This window comes from Anguilla rostrata, chromosome 1 (genome assembly GCF_018555375.3).
Source record: "Anguilla rostrata isolate EN2019 chromosome 1, ASM1855537v3, whole genome shotgun sequence".
NCBI classification, from domain to species: domain Eukaryota; kingdom Metazoa; phylum Chordata; class Actinopteri; order Anguilliformes; family Anguillidae; genus Anguilla; species Anguilla rostrata.
Window position 1 is genome coordinate 3,056,824 of NC_057933.1, and position 8,177 is coordinate 3,065,000.

An 8,177-nucleotide genomic window follows, 5' to 3' on the forward strand; every position below is an offset into this window, starting at 1 on the left:
AGCGGATGGCTTGTTTGGCCCGCCTTGCAAGTCAATTTTAACACTGAACCATCAGTCATGCCTGACAACGTCCACGCCATGCGACGGGGACCGACTCCGATGTGATTTAGCTTCGTGCGATTAGCAGAGAACAAAAAAGCAATGCCGTGAATCCCATTCCGATGTTTTGCACAGTTTATCGGGGCTATATTTGGTCAGAAACAACAGTAGCCGCAAAGTGATGGGTTTACACAAGAAAATTGAGCGCAGATGTTTTTGTAAAAAATAAAAAAAAGACTGTGCCGTGAGAGAAAGGAGAACTATGTATTTTTTTAATGAGCAAGATGTAGAATGAATTTCTGTAACATTTTTAAGTGCGATGGTGTTGAACTGCAGGGCTGGTTCTAGGCAACAGGCGGTATAAACGATCACCAAGGGCACCGTTCGTCTGGAGGGTGCGATCCGTCTGGAGGAGTCAAACAAAGGGGTAAAGGAAAATAAGAAAATGGGTTCGTGAATGTCCCATCCGTGCCGCGAGTATTGTACTCCTCAATCGATGCACATCCGGACCCCCCCTTTTATATCATCCGTGCTGACACTCCTGGGGAGCTGGTGGAGTTCTTGCAATGGTACAATGGCCCTGTGCATCATCAGCAAGGCACTGTGACATCACTCACCAGGGCGTGGTCAAACTCGAAGGTACTGATGCAATACGCTGGAATGTCAGCAGTGGCGAGAGGTTCCGATATCGCACGCACACACACGTACATACACGCACACACACACACATGCATGCACGCACGCACACACACACACACACACACACACCTCCAGCCGTGTACAGTAACACAGTGATGTTAAAGTAGTGGCTCTTTGCAGATGAAGGCAGTATCAGTTTCATTCGGGCCTTCAGTTAAAATCCTCGTCCCCAGGAGAGCCAATGAAGGGGGGGGAACTCTAAGTTTTCATTTTTGAGAGCAAAGAGTTCCTTCAGACTCGGAGAGAAAGGGGGCGGGGCTACAGCTCACCAGCCAGCGAATGAAACAGCCATCTGGATCTCATTCAAGCCAGCATCTCCCTCCACGATTCCGCTGAACTCATGGAGATGATCACGTCCCGCAGGTCTTTGTCGCTAATTCAATAAAGCTACCGCTACGAAGCTGCTCTCCAAGATGGCTGCTGCGCCCGTGAGAATGTGATCTCATAAAACGCTGCTTCCCCCCTGAACGGACCTCTTTTTTTTTTTTTTTTTTAATTGGGTGTCAGCACCTCGTTTGGATGTTCTTGACGTTATCATATCGTCTCCCGCCCCCCCCCCCCCCCCCAGGCCCCCCAATACCCCCAATACCCCCCCGTCTTTCATCGTTACGACTCAAAGAGAATCATTGCGGTGCTTTATAGCCGTAGTCAAAGAGGTATTTGGGGGCAATCAAAATTCTCGGCTCGGAAGCCTTAATACTTGGAAGCCTTAATACTTGGACGGCAGAGTTAGACCCAAGTTAGACCCTCATTAGAGGTTTATGAGTAGAGTGAAGGAGAGGGAACTATTCTGGGTTTAATGACCCTACTTATGCTACATTTACCGCAATATCGTCAAATAATTTTGCAACTTAAAGCATCATCTAAAGCATTGCATCCTCAGTCTCCTTCTCACGTCTTGTTTGGCACTGAATGTTATGTTGCAGGTTTATGCGATGACTCCTCCAATTGGTTGGAGGTGACACTGGCAACTTGCATCGGCTCTGCTCATTGGCCGTCCTTATCGAATGCGCTTCTTGTATTTTGGGCTGGGTAACAGCACCTGCTGAAGGGACCCTGGGACTGGGGCAAGTGGGAGGGCTAAGTGGGGCAGGGTGGGGGACCCGAATGGGTCTCAGGAGTGGGTCACTCCCCCCCTCCCACTTCCACCCCCCCCCTCTGTTCTGTCCTCTCCAGCCGAAAATGTGTACGTTTCCTGCCTTTCAGTGTAGAATGACAGGGCCCAGAATCCCTGAGCTCGACTTGATTCATACTGCCATTGGAGCGCACACACACACACACACACACACACACAACACAACAAACAACACTGCACACGCACACACACACACACGGCAAGCACACCACACGCATGCAAGCACAACACACACACACACACACCTCACACCACACCCCACACACACACACACACAACACTGATCAGCGACCCACACCCTCACCGACACTCACACACACCCACACAAATGTGTGCAAGAAACAACCCACACTGCATGGCAGCTGCCTACACCACACCCCCCCCACACACCCCCACCCCAAGCCTTCGACCCACCCCTTCCTGTAACTTCAAACCTCTACATTGAAAACCCCTGCCCATCTCTGCTCTCTTCACCTCTCTCTCTCTCTCCCTCCCTCCCTCTCTCTTTCACTCTCTCTCTCCCTCTCTCTCTCTTTCAGTCTCTCCCTCTCTTTTTTAAATACGACTTGACTCTTTAAGAATATGTGATCTCATTTCATACCCATTTTTTTTTTTTTAAAAGGGGGGAAAATGGTGCCCAGAGAACTGGCTGGTTTCAATGGAGCCAGTGTTCTGTTCTCAATCTCCCAGCAGACCTTGCTCTGAATGCGGGGATCCAGAAGCCCCCGTGTAGCTTTTGGGAGGCATCCAAATATGAGCAGTGTTACCACTCACCCCCCCACACCAACCCCCCCCCCCCAACCACCCACCCCCCCAACCCCCTCTCCCGCCTCACCCACCCCTCGAAATTTCCCTGCCTGTTTCCAGGCCTTAAATGCAGCGCACTTCCCCACAGGGCGTCCCGCTGCGTGTTTTGGGCCCGGTCCACGTTTTGGTCCCAGTGAAGGCCATCGTCGGGAAGCAGAGCTGGCGGTGCCGGGTGCGAGATTTAGACCCTGACCCCCTTCAGCCCCCCTTGCCCTGCCCACTCCCCCCTCCCCACCGCAGCCCCCATGCAGAAAATAGCCCCGCTGAAATCGATGCCATGACGACACTCTAGAAACGCAGGAATGAGGCCGGCTTTCCCTTTCTTTCTGTTCTCTGCCCCCCCCCCCTCTACCCCCACCTCACCTCTACCCCCTATTCCACACCCCCCCCCCCCCCCCACCCCCCGCGCGCCCATCCAGAATCTTCCGTCGTTGTTCTTTATCTGCAGCCTGCACATGGCGCGATGTTGCCCAGAGACAGAACTGCCAACACGCTTCCTCCTCCTCCTCCTCCTCCTTCTCCTCGTCTTCCTCTCCTCGAGAGTCGCTAACGGCAACGGCGTGTTGACGTTTCTCCCAGAAACCCGACGTGGAGCGGCCTATCCGCGCGCTCCTCCGAGCACTTCCTGTTTGGGTCTTGGGAGATTTCCATGCGGTTCGGGCAGAGGAAATGCCACCACCGTCTCTATTGTTCCTTTTTCAGGTGACCAGAGAGAGAGAGAGAGAGAGAGAGAGAGACGGAGAGAATGAGAGAGAGAGGGAGACAGAGAGGGAGAGAGAGAGAGAGAGAGAGACAGAGAGAGAGACAGAGAGAGAGTGAGGGAGAGGGAGACAGAGAGAGAGACTTTGACTTTTGATGTTCCTTTATTGAAACACTGAATTTTTCGAGATGAAAGAGAAGTGGAACAAGGGAGATACAGATAGAGGCAGGCAGACATATATATATATATATATATATAAGAAATTACAGATAGATAGATAGATAGACAGACATACAGACAGATGGATAGATAGATAGACAGACATACAGACAGATGGATAGATAGATAGAAATGGAGAGAAAGAAAGAGAGAAAGCATTGCACAAGCGGAACATGTGCCTGGCCTCTTGGAGAGCGCTCCTCCGGTTGTTCCGATTTGCGTAACACTTCTCTGGATCGGTGTTTTACTGCCCCTTTTTCGATTCCCAGACTCTTGGCCGCGTGTGAACGAGGCCCCTGTCCCGGATCCATCGGTTTAATCTCGCCCCGCGACTCCCTCCCTCCGGAATATTCCACCGCGCCGAATGCAGAACACATGTTCTCGGGCTCCGAGCTCCGGATCCGGACGCTCTTCTTCCCACCCCACCCACCCCCCTGCAACTCCCCCACCTCGCATCACGTAAAGGAAGAACAAGGACGCAATGACCCCTCTGCGTTGGCCTGTGCCTTGGTCCTGGCTTCGCAACAACAAACAATAAATTAACTCTGATTAGCCGTTGAGGATTGCCATGGCCTGAACCGTTACAAGCTGCTTGGCTAAACGAAGGTCCCGTAAGAAAGGTAAATAAAGCTCTCTGTGAGGGGTGGAGGTGGGGTGTGGGGGGGGGGGGTGCGCACGTAAAACCGGTCAACGTTCGATCTCAGTTGTGAGCTGCTCAATCCCAGCCAGAGCGAATGAGACACGGCCTTCAGACCTCTGGAGGTTAGGCCCTCTTTCTACATGAACTGCGTTTCCCAGCATGCACGGAACGCACAAGCGGTGCCGCTGCCTCCCAACCAGCAGCCAATTAGCCACTAGCTCCCTCGTTTTCGGCCCATTTGTTTTTTAAACGGAACCAGAATGTTGAACCCAGAGAGAACATAGTGTGAAACAGACCCCATACCCCCCCCCCACCACCATATCTACCCTTCATTTTGGTGTCCCACCCCCTCCTGCCCCCCCTGCCCCCCTGTCACCCACTGCTCCCCCCCAACATCACATCTGTGCGTTTGTCCCAGCAGTGGCAGAGACCGTAGGGGGCCAGCCAAAGCTCTCCTGCACTGATTGGCTCACTCCCATCAAACTGGTCAGCCCAGGACACCCCCACCCCCTCCCCCGGGGGGCCGTGCCAGTATATGGATGTGATCAACATTAAGAAAGAGTGAAACAAGAAAGGACCCCATCTCTTATACCGTCCCATTCCCATGCCCTTAGTTGTTCGTGACAAACTGTAAAAATGATTAGAAACTGCTGACGTTTCTTTTTCTCTTCTCTGTTTCGCCTCAGACAAACTTGGGTCTCCTGAGTATTATCATCTGAAATTTCGGAGGTCTCTTTCTTGCCACAAGACCCGTGATTAAGATTACCCTGTGAATTCGGAGGGGTGCAGGGGTGTCAGCTGTGCAGTCACTCTCTCTATCTCTCTCCCCACCTTCTCTCTGTCTCTCTCTCTCTCAAATTCAAATCCAATGAGCTTTATTGGCATGGAAAATACAGGCATTTGCATTGCCAAAGGAGAGGTTACAAGAATTATCATTTCTGCCTCTGCATCCTTCTGTTAATGCCCCCTCCCCCCCCTCTCTCTCTTTCTCTGTCTCTCCAGTGTTTTTCTCAGCCCTGCAGCTGTGATAATGATCTAGGACAGGAAGAGAGAGAGAGAAAGAGAGATAGAGAAAAAGAGAGAGGGGAAGAGGCAGAGAGGAAGAGGGAGTGAGAGAGAGGGAGAGGCAGAAAGAGATGTCAGGGGATTCCAGAGGTGCAGTGGATGAAAGAGGATAAGAGGAAGAAGGGATGGGGGGCCCTGGCATCTCTTGGGGGGGGGGGGGGCATGTAATGTTAAACAAATGGGGGCGTGGGGCGGGGGGGGGCCCAAGTGGGTGGGGAGGCGGAGGGCTGAGGAGGGTCAGTCCCTGACTTGATTTCCTAGGGCCTCCCTGGGCCTGGGGCTGTTTATTTTTAATAAAGTGCGGCATGTGGTGGGGGGGCGGGGGTGATTTGGGGGGTGGGGGGGGGGGTGTGGTGGGTGTCACCGTTTGAGTGGGGGGTCGGGGGGGGGGTGACTTTGTTGGGGGCATGTTTCGTTACCGCCACAATGCTTTCATTTTGGATTCCCATGTTTAAGAGGTTAAGTCCATATGAATGTCTCCTCCCCTCTACAGCGTACGCTGCCTTGTGAAAGTGCTGAACTGTTCGACATTTTGTCCCTTTTGCAAACTTAAAACTTGGAATGCGTTAAAATATTTTTCCCTCTTCACCTTCAGTACAGTAAATTCAACACATTTATGATGCAACGGTGTTTTCATTTTTTTTTTTTCCAAAAACATTTATCATGTACTAAAGCATTCACACCCACAACCCCATAAAGGGGAACATATTTTCTGCAGTTGGGCCTGTGGCTCCAATTATACCTGCGAGTCCTCTTGGGTACGTCTGTATGAGCTTTGTACATTCAGATTTTGGAATGTTTACCTGTTCCTCCATGAAAATTAGCTCCCACTCCGCCAAGTTAGACAGGAAGCGTCAGTGGACAGCAAATTCCAGACAATACCAAGGATTTTAAGTGGGATTTAAGTCTGGGCTTTGAATGAGTCATTCCAGAATACCAGCCTTCATCCACAATGTGGATGTCTGTGACTGAGTGACTGACTGAGTGATGAAGTTACGCCACTGGTCGGCCAGTTCGGTCCAGCCGTATACTAGGTTTTGACCTGGTATTGTTTTAAGTCATTCCTTCGTAGACTTTGTGCTTTGGGTCATTGTCCTCTTTGCTCACGAATCTTAGCCCTAAAACGCAGATCTCTCGCAGAGAATGAAACAGGTTCTCCGCAAAAGATCTTCCTGGATTTGGGGCTCTATCCATTTTGCCCAACAAGCTTCCCAACGCCTCCATGCTTGATGGCGTTACCTGTTTGATGGTTTGTGCGGAACGTAGCGCTCTGCTTTCAGGTCGAAGGCCTGGTTGTAGCTGGTGTAACTCTGTCAGTGTTGTTTCTGGCCTCTACTCTGTCTCTTCTTATCCCGTTGGGTAACAACCTGATCCTGCTGACCTGGAGAGGTTGTAGAACGCATTGACAGGGGGGGTATTTTTGAAATATCAGTTGTGCTTCCACTTCAAATGTAATGAGCCAGCCTCTCGCATCAAGTTCGATCCCAGCCTTGGTGTCGGCAGACAGTGAAGCAAATGAAAGAGCGGACATACACACGGCTGGTTTCTAAGAGGCCGCAACTTTATCACAGAGAAATATTAGCCTGAATCGTGAGCTCTTAACCCATTTTCCATTTCCATTCCAAATTTCTTCAACAATGTGCTTCTGTGACTTTGACTTTCTCCGTGTGTGAGTGAGTGAGAGAAAATTGGCGCACATCGTTAAATAATGCAAGATAAAACTTTATTTTCCGCTTTTTTTGATTGGTTGGGAAAGACTGAGGCTGTGGGGGGGGGGGGGGGGGTTCAATGCCAAAATCCTGCAGCTCACAGTGGCAGTTTGGCAGTTGGCATGTCACACAATGCTTGTTGCCAAGGAAACAACAATTTTCTGCTTGTGTGACTGCTAACTTCTGCTTTTTAATGTTACTTAACTGGTAGAGAAGTTACTTGGTAAGGTTTTGAAATATAAATCTTCATAACTTAAATGTACCTCATCACAGAATAATACGTAACATTTCACATTAATTATATTATATTATTTGTTTTAGAAAAAAGTAATTTCAGACATTTAATTCCCATGTTCACAACTCATTTTAGACTAAAGAAGAAGTCCTATAGAACCCTCAAAACTTTCAATGTGATATACAGGCATAAATGAAAATACATTGGAAGACATGCTTCATGTTCAGCAGAGGAATTTTTGTCTGAGAGCGTTCTGTGTGAGTCAGACAGGGGGCGTTCACTGAGTGCATTAAAAAAATGTATATTTTCCCCTTATTCAGCACAGGAAGCAGAAATGAATGAAGATGTAAGGAGCGATGGTAATCTGAGCAGAGCTGCGTGTGTGTGCGTGTGTGTGTGTGTGTGTGTGCGTGTGTGCGTGTGTGTGCATGTGTGTGCATGTGTGTGTGTGTCAGAGGGGCCACAATTACAAAAACGGCCCCATGTTCCTAACACCCCCTGACCAGCCATTTCCCTCGCACCCCCCCCCCCCCCTCCCCCACCACCCCCAAATCCAGCCTAGAAGAACAAGACAAGAAATAAATCCAAGAATGTTACAGTATGTATTCTTTATGTTAGAGTGGTGGGGGGGGGGGATTTCCCTTTCTGAACCGAAAACACATGTGGCCCCTCGGCACCCCATGGACATAAACCAGGGGGTGGGAAGGGGAGAGGGGGCATGGGGGGGGAGGGGGGGGGGGTTAGAGACCTCCCTGCTGTGCGGTGGATATAGAGAGAGAGGGGGGGTATAGAGAAGGAGAGAGAGAAAGAGAGAGGGGGTTAGAGAGTAAGAGAAGAGGAGGGACAGAGAGAGAGAGACAGGATAGAGAGATAGAGAGAGGGTGATAGAGAGAGAGAAAAAGAGGGGGGTAGAGGGAGGGCAGAAGGGT